We start from the raw sequence: 16,446 nt of genomic DNA, 5'->3' as shown, positions 1-16,446 counted from the left end.
GGACAAGTGTAGGGAGAAAAGTTTTATAAAATAAGATTGGATACCCATCAGGACCTGGAGCTTTACCAGACCGAGTAGCTTTAATCGCAGATTCAATTTCGTCGGGGGAAATAGGTTTATTTAAAAAGAGCGATCAGCATCAGAAACCGACTGAATCGGAACCGATTTTAAAAAAGCTTGACACTGGTCAAAAGAGGACTGAATAGAAGGAGTATACAACTTAGTATAAAAGTCCCGAAAAACTTCAAGTATTTCTTGTGGTTGGAATTTTTTAGAACCGGCGTGGTCAGTGATAGAAGAGATCTGCGAGGATTTAAAAGAAGAGTCCTGAAATTTTAGTGTAGCAGCCAAGATTTTCCCAGCTCGATTTTTTAACAGCAACTTCTTCGATTTCTGAGCTTGTACCCCAATATAGGCTCTTTTAGTAACAATGGTATTATATTTGTATTTAAGTAACTTGATTTGCTGTAAACAAGTTGGATCCTTAGAATGCCTGAAGGAAGCTTCCAAAGTCTTTATTTCAGATGACAAATCCGTAAGTTCTTTTTTAATAGCCGAATTACGTTTGGACATACATTTAATGACCTGACCACGGAAAGTACATTTAAAGGAATCCCATAGAACAATTGGGGAAGAAACAGAGCCTTCGTTCTCACGAAAAAAGGTATCGATATCTTTAGAGAATTCATCAACCTGAGAAGAATCATGTAACACTTCGGTATTCAATCTCCACGAGCGAGCTCGTGAGTTAGGGGCAAACGATGATAAAGTAAAAGTGACCGCAGCATGATCAGAGATCAAAATAGGATGTATAAGCGGAGAAGAAGAAGATGAAACAAGAGAAGAATGAACTAAGAGATAATCAATACGAGAGAAGGAAGAGTGAGGCGAAGAGAAGAAAGAGAAATCACTACCAGTGGGGTTATGAAGGCGCCAAATGTCTTGAAGATGAGTAATGGAGCACATGTTAAGCATTTGTTTGTGGGATTTAGGAGGACGAAACTGGAATGCAGAATTCCTGTCTAAAAGAGGGTCCATTGGTAAATTGAAATCACCACCAACAATAAGATTGCCAGAGTGCGGGGTGTCATTTAGTTTTTTGGTAACCGATTTCCAAAAGGACGGATCATCAATATTAGGCGCATAAATATTCATCACATACAAGACATGCTGGCCATCCGATAATTTAGATAACAACCAACGACCCTCAGAGTCATGCTCAGAAGAAAGTAGCGATAAACCAGAATTCTTGGAGACTAAAGTAATAACTCCATTTCGTTTACCCAGGGCATCAGAGCAGCAAACATCCGAAACCCATTCCTTCCTCAAAAACAACGCTTCTTTAGTAGAGACCTTGGTCTCTTGAAAAAGAACCAAATCAGACGACAGGGATTTACAATAATCTAAAATTTTTGACCTCTTCACTGGATGAGTTAACCCCTTAAAATTAAGGGATAATACATTCAAACCCGGCATGGAAAGACATAAAAATCGAAAAACGACAACATGGGTGACAGAAACAAGACCAACGACAGAACTACAAGGAGCCAACCATCAAACAAAAGAAACACTGTAGGCGGGTTCATTTGGGGAATCCAAGAAAAAGAGAAAGGGAGAAGAAAAGAAAAGGGAAAAGAAAGGAGGAGAAGAAGCAGGAGGGAAGGCCTAAAAGAGACCAACATCATACTAGGGAGAACGTGGAAAGGCGAGTAAGGGACCCGTGCTAGGCGAATAAATAATTAATAGCAATAGCCCCAAAGAAATATGGTGACCAAATAGCAGGAATAGGGGAACTGGTAAGAAATAAAAGTAGCAGCGCACAACAGCATAATAATGTAAATAAGTAAAACTATAGCCAAGAAAATACATAAACACATTTAGCTAATAGTCTAATGAAGAAAAACATAGTTATAGTACCAAATAGAATAGAGCAAATTCTAAAGAAACAATCAGCAAGAGGTAAATCATGAACACTAGATTACAGCATGGCAACCAAAATGTAAATCCTACAAAAGATAACTGTATAGGTAATAAACAATTTATAACTGTATGTAATAGCACTAAGACTTCGACAGCATACTAGGGAGAACGTGGAAAGGCAAGTAAGGGGCAGTACTAGTCGAAACAATACGTGATAACAATAACCCCAAAAACTATAATAGCCGGATGGCAGGAAAAAAGAAACTGGCAACAATCAAAAACAGTATCGCCAAACAGCCTAATAATGGTTGAAGACAAGTAAAAGAACAGAATAGAAGAAATGAGTAAATGAGTAAGAATAAAGATCGAAAAGCTGAGGAAGCGGAGTAGAATACGAGAAGAAGAAAACATTAAAGAGATACGAAGAGGTACCATTAGAAAGAGAGCGATAAAAGGAACGAACAGGTGTGGATGCCAGAAAGAAGGATAGAGCAAAAATGAGTGTGAACACAAGAAGAACAGAAAAATATCATTAACATCTATGGAAGTTGAGGTTGGCCCATAAGCTCGACAGGAATGCGTAATCTAAAAAACAGTAACGCAATAAACAGGCCTGATGACATTATAACGTACGAAATGTGAGAACAATTAAAAAATCATAAACAGTAGAAAAAATTGTAAGAGAAGAACGCAAAGAGAATAGGAGAATAAAAACAAAGAAAGAAACTGAAAAGATTAAACACACTAGAGAAAGGTAGCTTGTATTGGAAAACGAGCCTCAACTAAAGAGACTAACATGAAAAGAAAGGAAACGTAGAGTATATATCCCCAAAGGGGAGTACGAGATAAAGAGAGGAAAAATAGAGATCGTCTAAGAAGCAATCAGTATATACATAATAGCAAAGAATGCAAGAAAGAGAAGTGAGAGAGAAATAATACAGTATATAACATGGCTAGGAAGAAAATATGAAGCAGAGAAAAGGAAAAAAAAACTCCATTAACGGAGTTAAAAGTCAACACAGCAGTATGCTAACAGCAAGCAAGAGAAGCGGAAACAGCAAAAAAAAGAAAGCCACAATATAGGAGACTAAAGGAGACAGTTCACGTGCCCGAAGCACCAGGATCCTGGGAAGTCGCCCTTTGAATCTCCATCTGAATCTCCATCTGATTGTCCAGGAAGGTAGCTAAGTCCGCCGGCTCATCAAAAATCCTGGAACGTCCCTTGTAAGAAATGCGGAATTTGGAGGGACCTGCAAAGGAAAAGGGAATGTTCATCTCAGAAAGACGTTTCCGAAGATTAAGGAAGCCCTTCCTCCTTATGACTGTGTCCCTGGCAAAGTCTTGAGATATTGAAATTCGATGACCTTCCCACACGACTTTTTTAGTCTTGCGCATGTGCGAAAGAATTTGTTCAGTATGTTGATGACGCAGTGGCTTAAAAATTATTGCTCTTGGCTGGGTGGCAGACTTAGAGCGAAAAGTTGGAACACGATGTGCTCTTTCTATCTCAAAGTCTCTGTGAAATGAAATTTGTAGCGTATCAGGAATCCAATGATACAAAAAATCAATCATAGAGGAAGATGATTTCTCTGCATCTTCCGGCAGACCAAAAATGCGTAGGTTAGATCTACGATTACGGTCCTCCTGCTCAGTGAGATCTTTACGCAACGCCGCCATTGAACGCTCTAAGTGGCTGAGAGACCTGGAATGCTGGTGGATATTATCTTCTGAAGAACTTATACGTGATTCCGTGGCCGATACTCGAAGAGACAGGGCCTTGAAGTCATTCCGAATCGCCAACACCTCCACTTGTAGTAAATCCGTATTAGTCTTTGTAGATTGTGCAATATCATGCACCTCATTAAGGCGCGATAATATTGCGTCAAGAGTAGAGGTGGTGTCTGACGGAACAGTCTCAGGTGTAGGAGACACAGACTTAAGACGTTTGAGTGAAGCGCCAGTCTCTTTTGGGTCTTTAGTAGTTGTGGAACGGCCCATACTTGCGGCCATGAAGAGACAAACACAAACAATATACACAGCCTCTTGAGAAAAAAATAAAAACTGCGCAGTTGCCTCAAAAACAAGAGATACAGCACACCAAGCGTGAGAAGCGTAAAAAGCAGTGACAACGGCGGGCTTATAAGGTGAGCAGGCAGCAGAATATATGATAGAGCCTCAGAGACTTCAACAGGTTACACCAAAACAGCGTGAGGCAAAAGCAGTTCCATTCATAGATAGTAGCACTGAAGAAAATAGAGAGCATGCAACATAGTATCTAGCCACGCAGCCCAATGAGCATAAAAAAATAGAAAAAAGATGTTACCATTCCAGCGCCGTGAGCAAAAAAGGTCCAGGCTATCCCACACCGGCTATATTGTAACAAATTCGGCACCTCTGAAGGGAAAGCGCCGTCACCGTCACCAGCTGTAAAATGGCGGCCGCTCGTGAAGAGACCGAGCGTCACCTCAGCTGACCGGGAAAAGATGCAGCCTTCACCAGAAGTCGTTCAAATGGACGTCAGGCGGCTCCTGACATATTCCGCCACCAGGAAATGTCTATGCAGCGCAGAGGGGCAGTCAGGAAGCGGTAAAGAATCGCCGCCGGCTCCCACTCGCCTGAGAGCTCAAGCGCGACCCGCCATGTCCGAGCGGCGCGCAAGCCACGCCCCCCCACCATTAATGAGTGTTTGAATGTTAAAAGTGCAAGTTTAACTAACCCCCTCCCATGCCCAATATTAATCACATTATATATTTTTTTGCCAGCTCTGAGTGCTACTGTTGCTGTGTGTTGCTGGATCCACCAGTGTGTTCTACATTGGTTGAAGAGTTCTTATTTGCAGTAGATGATGTAGTCGTTCATCTTCAAGCTTACATATGTTTGTAATATCCAACTCTTATAAATTATGTGCATCCAGCACTTAATGGGTATTGAATGCAGAGTAGACAGCCTGTGTTTGTACCACCGATCGAGAATAGCGGCACAGGTATATTCTTCGCAGGACATGGTCTGTTGTTGCAGCCTGCTATATGTCACTAGATGCATGAGTGGTCTGTTGACCCAACCAGAAGCATCATCCTTAACAGTGTCAAATGTTTATTCCACTTTATGAAAATGAGGCTGCAGTAAGTGAAACAATTGGATGGCTTGGTTTATAGTGGAGTCTTCATTGTTGTTTTTCAATGTTAAACACTCCAATGGTGGAAGTATTTTGAACAAGCAGTGAAATAGCCCCATTGCCGAGCTCAGTTTTTTCCAGTTGCAGCTCAAAGGTTGTTTACAGCATTCAGTAGATGGAGTTCCCATGGGTCAGAAACTCCTCATGAGGACTTTTATGGGACCTTATTAGCTTACTGAATGGCTTTTGAGCTCTCCCAAGCTTTAATGGAGTGGTTAAAATGTGTACACATGCTGCAAGGAGTGACCAATCTGATGTGGAATACTTTTTTTTCTTTTTGAGGAATCATGCACAGTCAGGTTTTTGCAGTGGTCTAAACAGAGCACTCAGAAGTATCCACCATCTGTCATGAATTGTATAATTTTACTGCAGTTGTCAGGGTAAACGAGTCCAATCCTGAGACCCTGGGTTTTAAGTCACTTATAGACTTTGACAATGAATTCTGTCAGAATGTTGATTCTGCACTTTCTCCATTGAGAATATTAGAATATTAAAACTGATGTATGCCTGTGAATGTCTGGATAAAAACACTATTTAACCAAGTAACCCTAATTATCAGGTAAGCGGCTAGACTTTGCTTAACCCATTTGAAGGTAGTCCAGTGCGTACATGTAGTCCACAGCTTCACTACTGGTCTGAGTGTCTGCAGTGAGATGGATGAACTAGGGGACTCATCCTCCATCAGTGCGTCAGGAACCAATCCCATCACTTGACTGTACTGCTGGGAAACAACAGCAGTTGGAATACATCTGGCTTGCAACCTTCCATTTTTGACCAAGAGCCTCCTCAAATTCCAGAAATTCCTAATTCCCTCCAACGAAATGGGTGAAAGTCAAGTAGCAACACTTTGGTCAAATTTCAATTGCATAAATTGACCAGAAAGTAAATGTTTTTTATGACTTTCTGCATATCTACTGAACATTGCCTTGAAAGTGCTTTGCTTTTTTCACAGCCCAGCCTTAATTAACTTATATGTCAGTAGAATGCTTGGATGCTTTGGAGTGAATGTGATATCACCATTCTTGTGGCAAGGAGAGTTTACTACTGATGTGCTGAATGCACACTATGAGAGTCATGGCTGTTCGTCATGATTATGACTAATCCTGGGCGTAGTTCTCGTAGTAGCGCTACGCGTAGCTACGCGAAGAGCACTGCGCACTAAGCGAGCTATGTGGACTGCGTAGTGCACTGTGCAAAATGCTGCTCGCTCTGATTGCACATTGCCGGATGCTTGTCCGCACTGTGTATTCAGCGCAAACCGCATCTTGCACAGTTCAAGCGGTCGCGGCAGCTTTCTCAATGCAGACTGATAGTTTTTCATCGCGAGCGGTCGCGAGCATACGCGACCACTCGCATTGAGAAACCTGACCTTCCCGCGTTGAGAATCTCGCTAAGAGGTTTATTTTCCACGCTCGCGATCGGCAACTTGATGTTGCTGATCGGGAATGAGGAAAAAGTCTGGCTGGTATGTCATTTTGCTTGCTCGCGGTCACCAACTTGACGTTGAGGACTGTGAGCAAGCAAAATATGAGCGCTACGCTACGTGTGTTTGCACTGTGCTATGTGCAATTCGCGTAGTGCGAAGTAGCGCAAACTTCGCAAACTATGCGAACGTATAAAGTCGTGCGGCCAATAAAATAAAATAAATAGGAGATACGCTGTATGTCTGAATAAGATTTGGTGCAAATAAATAAATATATAGTGGCCAATATACAGCTCAGACACAATTAGTTAATATGACGGTACATTGCGGAACAATTCGACAATTATGGTGAAAATATTGTACAGAAATGTATATATGACAACAACATCGCTGCTTGCAATTTACATGAGTAGATTTGGGACATCATTGTTATCAATCAGGTCCTGTGACACACATGGTTAACTATACTTATATTCACGACACTGTTGTTACGTATTTCTAATAGGTAAAGATTGCATAAACCATTAGGTACATAACATGTTATGTGGCCACCAAAAATGATACAATGTGCATACAGAGACATACATGGACGCGCGCATTGAGAAGAACAGCAGCGTGACCTGTAAGTGACTCTGTTCTGCCTTGCGTATTATCTAGAGAAAGAGTTGTTGCTTTTAAAACTTTATAAATCACTGTGCTCATTTTTTAAAACTGAGGGGCACATTAGGATGGCGGGCGGACTTTGCCCGCCCGCCACCCTAACGGAGAATGGGACTGCCCGCCATAAGGGCGGGGGTCCCGTAGTGGGAATTAGGATGTGCCTGCCACAGTGGCGGGCACATCCTACATGTTTATAATTGTGGCGGGCGGTGCACTCAGCACCGCCCGCCAAAATGATAAACATCTCAGCACGCATTTGCATATGCAAAGCGGCAGGCACCGCGTGGTGCCTGCCGCTTTGCACATGCAAATGTGGGGGGGTACCCCCCATGTGCCCCCCCAACAGTGGCGGCAACCTGGGGGCCCTGCAGGGGGCCCCCGCAGCAATCTCCGCCTGCCTTTCTGTGGCGGCATTGCCGCCGCGGAAAGGCCCCTGGATTTGGGCATGGTAATATGGCTGGCGGTGTCCATTGGACACCGCCACCATATTATTTGATTACCACCGCGGTCGCAAGGCGACCACAGCGGTAAAGAGGCGGACGGTCTTTCCGTCCGCCGCTGTCCCCTCCCCCATCCTAATGTGGCGGAGGGGAAAACGAGAGTGGTTGTTGGGCGGATTGCCTCCGACAGGCTGGCGGTGGCCACCGCCACCCTGGCAGAGGCAATCCGCCCAACATCCTAATGACGCCCTAAGTGTTTGAACATCGCTGGCAGCGTGAAACTACCTTTTACATCCACCCCGGTCCACCGCAAGCACTCGGCTTGATTGTTGTTGAGGGTGAAGGGCGGAAGCTTTCCTGCTGGTAACTAGTGCGATTGGGCAAGCTAGCAAATAGAGGCGGAGCTCCGATGGTCAGCTGACCTAGAGCCCGTCCTCTATTTAAAACACATGACAGGCAACCCTCGCAGCGGACGCCCGCATTAAGAAGAACAGCAGCGCGACCTGTAAGTGGCTCTGTTCTGCCTTGCGTATTATCTAGAAAAAGAGTTGTTGCTTTTAAAACTTTATAAATCACTGTGCTCATTTTTTAAAACTAAGTGTTTGAACATCGCTGGCAGGGTAAAACTACCTTTAACATCCACCCTGGTCCACCGCAAGCACTCGGCTTGATTGTTGTGAAGGGTGAAGGGCGGAAGCTGTCCTGCTGGTAACTAGCGCGATTGGGCAAGCTATCAAATAGAGGCGGAGCTCCGACCGTCAGCTGACCTAGAGCCCGTCCTCTATTTAAATCACAGGGCAGGCAACTCGCGCAGTTGGTGCGTGCTGTGGTCGCGCCCCTGTCGTCCCGAAGACGAGCCAAAGACTAGCCCGTCTGTGCCTGGCCGAGCCCGAACGGGAGCAGGGGCCAGTACCCCTGCCCTAATCACTCCCTACAAAACCGTGCTCTCATCTGACCAACTACGGGCAATCCGACCACCATTCTTAAAAGGATGTCAAAGTCTCACAGCGAAACATACAGGTAATGCAACATGCAGCAAATGTAATTTTTCGCTCCTAAACTTCCAGCCGTACCCCCCCGAAACTAATAAAAATTGTACTACGCACATCCCTCGCATAATTTCCCACACTGACAATTTTCTTTTTTTGAGTTTAAATTGTCGCTCGCTTCCCAAACATAAACTTGACATTTTTAACCTCATCTGCGAAGAACATCCTGATGCTCTCTTTTTGACTGAAACATGGCTGCATGGCAGTGCTGGCCCTGACATAGCCGCCGCTCTTCCCTCCAACTATGCCATCATGTGAAGAGATAAAGCACAAAAAACAGGAGGTGGTATAGCTATTATTTTTAAAAATCACCTGCACTGCAAATTTGATCCCTGAGACATCCCTAACTGTGAAGCTGCTTCATTCAAATTAACTCTTAATCCTAATTTCACTTTATCAGGTATGCTGGTTTATCGTTCACCAGGAAACCCAGCACAAGGGGCCAGCACACTAGCTGACCATATAACTCCGCTTCACCTAACCTCTAAGAACTTTTCTTTCATAGGTGATTTAAATCTACACCTAGGGGATCCCATAAACAATACCTGTACCAACTTCATTGATGACCTTGCAGCCCTTAATATTAAACTTCTTAACTCGCGCCCCACACACATAGCAGGGCACCTACTTGACCCTATTTTTTCCACTCTTCCTGAGATGATTTGTTCCCCTGCCATTCCTATCTGCTGGTCAGACCACTTCTTATCTAAATTTAGTCTTATCTACCTCCTTCACCTCACCTTTTGTATCCACGATAACTCCGAGTAGGAATTGGAAAAAATTAGACCTCACTGCCTTAAACAAAGCCCTGTGCTTTGATGTCCCTTCAGATGAACTAAATATTGAAACAGCTTCTAAGACCACACATTTTTGGCTCTCCAAAGCCGTAGAGGTATGTCTCCCTTTATCTCACAGGAAACTCAATGATCATCACGCCCCTGCCCCATGGTTCAATGATTCCCTTAAAATTGAAAAGACTAAATGCAAAGCGCTGGAGCGGAAATGGCGGAAAAACTACCTACCTGAGTTAAAATCTACTTACATCAAGGCCAGAAACAACTATCACACCTTGTGTATTAAAGCCATAGCCGCCTATGTGTCTAAAACTATAACGGAAGCCACCAATCGCTCAAAAACGCTCTTTGGCATGGTTAAAGAACTGGCTGGAGCCAAAACAGCCGTTACTCCCCGGCCTTTAAACGACAACCAATGCAACAATCTTGCACAATTCTTCAGAGGGAAAATTGAAAAAATTATTTTGGAAATGACTGTTCCCAATCCCGACAACAGCTCTCCCACCAACCTTGACGACATTGTAACTCCCTCTGTTCTTACGGACCATCTAGACTGCTGGCCTCCTATAGAGATGGATGAATTGAAATCCATTCTTGATAAAATCAAATCAGGGTCACCTAATGACCCCTTGCCTATTACCATCGTAAAACAACTTGATACCCCTCACCTGCAGGTAATTCTTAAATACCTCACTCTCACAATCCATCGTACCAGCCCATTGGAAACATGCAATGGTGACCCCTCTTTTTGAAAAAGCCTATGGCGGACCCCGAGGTCCTGGCTAATTACAGACCCATTTCTCTTTTACCAACCTTCTCCAAAATACTGGAAAGACACGTCCACTCACTACTCTCACACTTCACTGAAAATAACAACTCTCTTCACCCTTCTCAGTCCGGCTTTTGAGCCGGCTACTCTACTGAGACAGCATTACTGGGAGTCACAGAGAAACGCTGTCAACTCTTAGATGAAGGTCAGACAGTCGCACAAATTCTATTAGACCTTAGTGCGGCTTTCAATACCATCTCGCACAAACTGCTGGCGCACATGTTAAAAAACTCAGGTATAGGTGGTTCGGCACCTGATTGGATCATTTCCTTCTTGGACAGTCGCACTTTTCAAATTATGTCAACCACATCTCGCTCCCAAACCTACACTGCACCGCACGGAGTACTCCATGGTTCAATTCTTAGTCCGCTACTTTTTAACCTTTATGTTAGACCTCTAGCGGATATAGCAGACCAAGCTGGACTAACTCTTTTTACTTATGCAGACGACTCACAAATTATTTTCTCCCTCACTAACTCCAATCCCTTGGCACCCTCTGATCTAAAATTAGGTCTCAGTAATATTTCCAACTGGATGACAAAGAATCAGTTGAAACTCAATGGTGAGAGGACCGAGGTCCTCATTTTGGGCAAACAGAAAGACCTTTGGAAGCTTTCTCACTGGCCCACTCAAATGGGTAACCTCCCAAAACCTATTAGTCACATTCAGAACCTGGGCGCCATTATTGACGATACACTGTCTATGCATCAACATATAGTCAAAGTGACGGCACTCTGCTTTACCATTCTGAAATGGCTTAAGAAAATCATATGGATGTTGCCCGTCTGCACTCAAAAGACTGTAGTTCACGCACTTATCACATCAAGACTTGACTACGGCAACATTCTCTACCTGGGATCAAACAAAGCCGTAGTCCGTAGATTGCAACTAATTCAGAACTCAGCTGCGAGGCTACTTTGTAAAATTCCTAAGACCTTTAGCATCTCTGGGTATCTCCGAGAACTACATTGGCTCAGGGTGGAAAACCGGATCAAGTTCAAAGCCCTGAGCTACATGTTCAAATTAAAAGCAGGCACAGCTCCTCACTACCTTTAGGCCTTAGTTTGCCCTTACAAACCTTCCCGCTGTCTAAGATCTGAAACACTAGGTAACTTTTTTGTGCCCAGGATCAAACTTTCCAGAATGGGAGGAAGAAGGAAGATCTTTCTCTTTTTTGGGCCCGTCCATCTGGAACACACTCCCATCCAGCATACGTAAATAAACTGACTACATCCGCTTTTGCAGAAACCTTAAAACCTGGTTGTTTGATCAGTAAGATCGCCTGCAGGACCTGCTAGCTCTAACTCATGTCCGCTCCGGCGCCGGCGAACCCTTTTTGGGTAGCTGTGCGCAATATAAAATCAAAAAATAAATAAATAAATAAATATCAAAGATGATACAATGTGCTTTTAGTTCCTCAATGTGGTCACAAAACCCCACCACTCTTCAACAGAGTTCAGTCCCCAGATTATTCAGTTGGTCCATATTATCCATTTACATTCTAATCTTTGCAGAATCTGCATTACATCACCCCCTCTTTCAGGAGCAATAGCTTTGTCTATAACCTGCCATTTTATCTCGTCTGTTGTATGATTTTTTTGGGCATAATGGGTAACCAAAGGGGCATTGGGTACAGAGCATCTAATATGGCTACGGTGCTGTATGATGTGTGCCTTGATAGGTTGTTGTGTTTGTCCAATGTAAGGTAAATGACATGGACACGATATGCAGTAGTCCACATTGTGTGTGTTGCAGTTAGAAAATAAATCTAATGGCTGTTTCACATTTGTATGCTCAAATCTATTTGTGTCAAACATAGTGGCGCAGGAGACACAGTTGCCACATTTAAAGTGTCCTTTTAGTTCTGGTACACCCCAGGCTGATTCTAACGTCTTACTTTTGCGCACAGTACTTTCTGTGGATGAGTGTATAAGATAGTTGTTCACATTTTTTTCCACATTTAAAAGCAAACATGGGAGGTTCTATAGTGGAATCACATTTTTTATCAGGTCCCAGTTCTTCATAATGAAGTTGCAAACCTTGTTTGTATGCACACCATAAGTGGAGACACAAATGAGTCTGTCTATTAGAGTTTTATCTTTTTTTATTAGCAGTTCTTTCTTCTGGCAAAAGCAAGCTTGTTTGAGTCATTTTCTGATTAGTCTATTGGGATATCCTCTAGAAAAAAGTTTAGATTTCAATACCTGTGCTTCCTTCATATAGTCCTCCTTGTGTGAACAATTTCTGCGCAATCGCAAAAATTGTCCAAAAGGTAAACCATTTCGTAGAGTTCGAGTATGGTGACTTTTGTATGCTAAGAGTGTGTTCCTCTCTGTAGATTTCCTGTGAAGGCTGGTGTACAGGGTGCTATTTTCATGTTGTATATTAGATTTAGGAAGGCTATGGCAGATTTGTGTATCGTGGACGTGAAGGTAAGATGCCCCTGGATGTTGTTAAGGTACAACACGAAATCATTAAATTCAGTCTTGCTGCCTGACCAAATTAGGAAAATATCATCTATGTACCGTTTCCAACATTTAATGTTGGACTTGTAGATATTGTTTATGTAAAGAGCATAAGTTTGTTCGATATGGTCCATGTAAATGTTTGCTAAATTTGGTGCAAAAAACAGCCTCATACTAGTACCAGAGCATTGTTGGTAGTAAAAAGCTTCTGAGACAAAGTAATTGGATTGAAGGGCAATTCTCAGCAATGAGATGATAAAGCTTGTGGGAACTTGTGTTGGTCTAGTTCTGGTCTCTAGGAGTTTCTCTATTATCAAAATGCTTTCCTCTTGGGTTAAGTTGGTATACAACAATGAGATGTTTAAGGTTGCCAGACAGTCTGTTTCAGTGTTATAAGGCACACCATCTACCAAATTAATCATGTACATACTGCTCCTCACATATGTTTCTTGTGTGGGGACAAAGTCTTTGATGAAAAAGTCTATGCACTTCCCTATGGGTTCTAAAGCGGACCCACATCTGGACAGAATAGGGCAGCCAGGCAGATTAGTGGTGCTCTTGTGAATCTTTGGGAGTGTATACAGAACAGGTGTTCTTGGGTTTTCTGAATTCAAGAACTGAAGTTCCTTTTTGATAATATAACCCTGATCTTTACCATCTGAGGTGACTTTAAAAATGTCTTTTTTAATGTCTTGCAACAGGTTTGTACCCAGTTTTTTGTAGTGTCTCTCCTCATGAATTTGTTTGAGAATTTCTACATCATAGCGCTTCCTGTCCTGAATGACGATGCCACCCCCTTTGTCAGCTGGTTTTAGGATTATTGTTTTGTAATTTTTTAGTGCCTGTAATAATTCTCATTCTTGAAAAGTAATGTTATATGGTATGAAGCATTTGTTTGTTTTCAAAATATCTAGTCCTCCTGGTACTAGTTTTTCAAAGGTTATTAACTCTGGGGGCATAATTGAGTTAGCTGGATAAAAGGTGCAAGGCAGTCTAAGACCTGTCATTGAGTCTTGTTGTTGAGGTTCTCTGTCTTTAAAGAATATTCTTAATTGTATCTTTCAAAAGAATTGAAAAATCTCAGTCTTTAGATAGAAGAAGTAAGTGCGTTCAGTAATTACTTACGACAGCCCTTTATGTCGTAAAGTGACAGCAATGGGTTAGCATTTAGCTGAAGCCATCTTGTATTTAGAAGTTATCTTATCCGTTTTGTGAAAGCCATTTTGTATTTCTGGCAGCCATTTTGTTTGCCATGTGCCCTGTCCTACCTTTCTGTTAACTGCTCTTGTAGTCTGCCTAGAGACAAACTATATTCAGCATCTTCCACTTCGCAGATGCCCAGAAGGGCCTAGCTAGTAGAATACACCTGCTTCTCTAGTATAACTGTCAGGCTATTTTTGCTGCTGTATGGAGAAGTAATTCTCCTCCCACTTTGTTGAGCGAATAGATCTTGTAAGCCCAACTTAGTCATTTTGCATGCTTACATGAGCCAGGACTGCCCTTTGCATTTATGCTTACTATGCTACTCTAAGCATATATATAAAGCCCCAGTTGTCTGTACTCCTCATTCAGTTGCTAAGGCTTCTGTGTGACGTAGTCTCACTCATTTGAGTTTAATAAAAATGATCTTTTATATTTCAGCTTCTGTGCCAATTGCTTCTTTGTTGGTTTAAAAGGAACAAGTATCAGTGAGACCCCTGGAAGGGTTATTGATTTCTTCATTTACTCAATAGAGATTTCAACTGAGGATAGTATGCGTTGTGACAGATTAAAGACTGGGATCGCATCTAACCTTTGTATTCCGTGATCTAGTATGGTTGGTGACCCCATTGATAATGATTCCTCCTTGTCTGGCGTTCTCCTGGGGATTGTTCCAGGTCTTGCCTTTGGCCTTGCCACCTCTCTCTAAAAAAAGGCTGACTAGGGTGATTATCTGAATGACTGGGGCCGGGTTGTGCATCTGAATCTTCAGACACCCCTGAAGACTCAGAAAAAGTGACGAGTTGGTGTCCTCTGAATCTGCCCCACGTGTTCTGTCTGTTCTGTGTGCCTACTGTGGTGTAATAATCCTTCCTCAAGTAGAGGTAAGCCTTTTCATTAAAAAAGTTTTTTATGTCCTTAGTGACCTTGTCTGCCTTCTTTTGAAGCTCAAATGTGTTGAATTTGTCAATTATTTTCTTTAATTTGTCAAGGAGAGTCTTGGTTCTTTCTCTAGTTCCTCTATCTCTTTTAGGTCCGCATTTGCGTGCTGTAATGTAGTCTCTACACCCAACACCATCCAGTGGCGTGAGCAAGTAGTAGAGATGTGGCTGAAGTTTCCTTTAAATTTAGGATCTTCCTGGAAAATACCTGGAACATTCCTAACTTGTAGTCCTTGAGGGATGATACCTGACTTCAGATACTCAGTGAGCATTCAAGCATTAAGCCCTGTTCTAACATGCTTTTTCTTGGCCTTTTCTCATTTTTCAAGTAGTTGTTGTTTGAGGCTAACACATTTATTTAGGGATGGCCCACTTATGATATTCGCGATATATTCATCAGTGTATAATGGAGCTTCTCCTTCGGCCATCGTAACCCAAGAGAAAAGAAATAGGCCCTATAATGCAATAGGGTGTGTGGGAAATCCTGAAACAGATAAATTCTTTGCGGTGCAGCCACCGCTCTAAAAGTCAAGAACAAGAGACGAGGGAGACCCTTCTCACAAGGAACCAGGGTAGTATACGTATAAGCGAAAACAACGGTTCCTGTGGGTTAATAGAGTAAATAATGATGCTACTTGTGTACCCAATCGCAATAAAGAAGGGTTAGGTCAGTAGTCTAATTATTTACTATATTAACCCCCAGGAACCGTTGTTTCTGCTTATACGTATACTACGCCGACGACACCCAGTTCATCCTCTCCCTCACCAAGGACCCACACACGGCCAAAACCAACCTCCACGAAGGAATGAAGGCTGTCGCGGACTGGATGAGGAGCAGCCGTCTCAAGCTGAACTCGGACAAGACGGAGGTCCTCATCCTCGGTTCCACCCCCTCAGCCTGGGACGACTCCCGGTGGCCGACCACACTGGGAACAGCACCAACACCCACCGACCATGCATGCAATCTGTGATTCTTCCTCGACTACTCCCTCTCCATGGCCAAGCAGGTCAACGCCATCTCCTCCTCCTGCTACAACACCCTCTGCATGCTCCGCAGAATCTACAAGTTGATCCCGACCGAAACAAGTAGAACGGTGACACAGGCCCTCATCAGCAGCAGACTGGACTACGGAAACGCACTCTACACCGGAATCCCAGCCAAACACCTACGATGACTAAAACGCATCCAAAACTCCTCCGCCCGACTGATCGTCAACATCCCCTGCAGCAGCCACATCACCCCCCACCAGAGAAACCTACACTGGCTCCCCGTCGACAAGAGAATCACCTTCAAGCTCCTCACCCACGCACACAAAGCACTGCACAACACTGGAACAGCCTACCTGAACAGCAGACTCAGCTTCCACACCCCCACCCGCCAGCTCCATTCCACCAGCCTCGCCCTCGCCTCTGTCCCCTGCATCCAATGAACGACCTCTGGCGGTAGATCCTTCTCCTACCTTGCCGCCACACCCTGGAACACCCTCCCCACCCACATACGGCAGACCCAAGACCTACTCACCTTCAGAAGACTCCTCAAGCCCTGGCTC

The sequence above is a fragment of the Lissotriton helveticus genome, chromosome 9, assembly GCF_964261635.1.
Source record: "Lissotriton helveticus chromosome 9, aLisHel1.1, whole genome shotgun sequence".
NCBI classification, from domain to species: domain Eukaryota; kingdom Metazoa; phylum Chordata; class Amphibia; order Caudata; family Salamandridae; genus Lissotriton; species Lissotriton helveticus.
The sequence above is the reverse complement of the archived record's forward strand: the minus strand, read 5'-3'. Positions refer to the sequence as shown.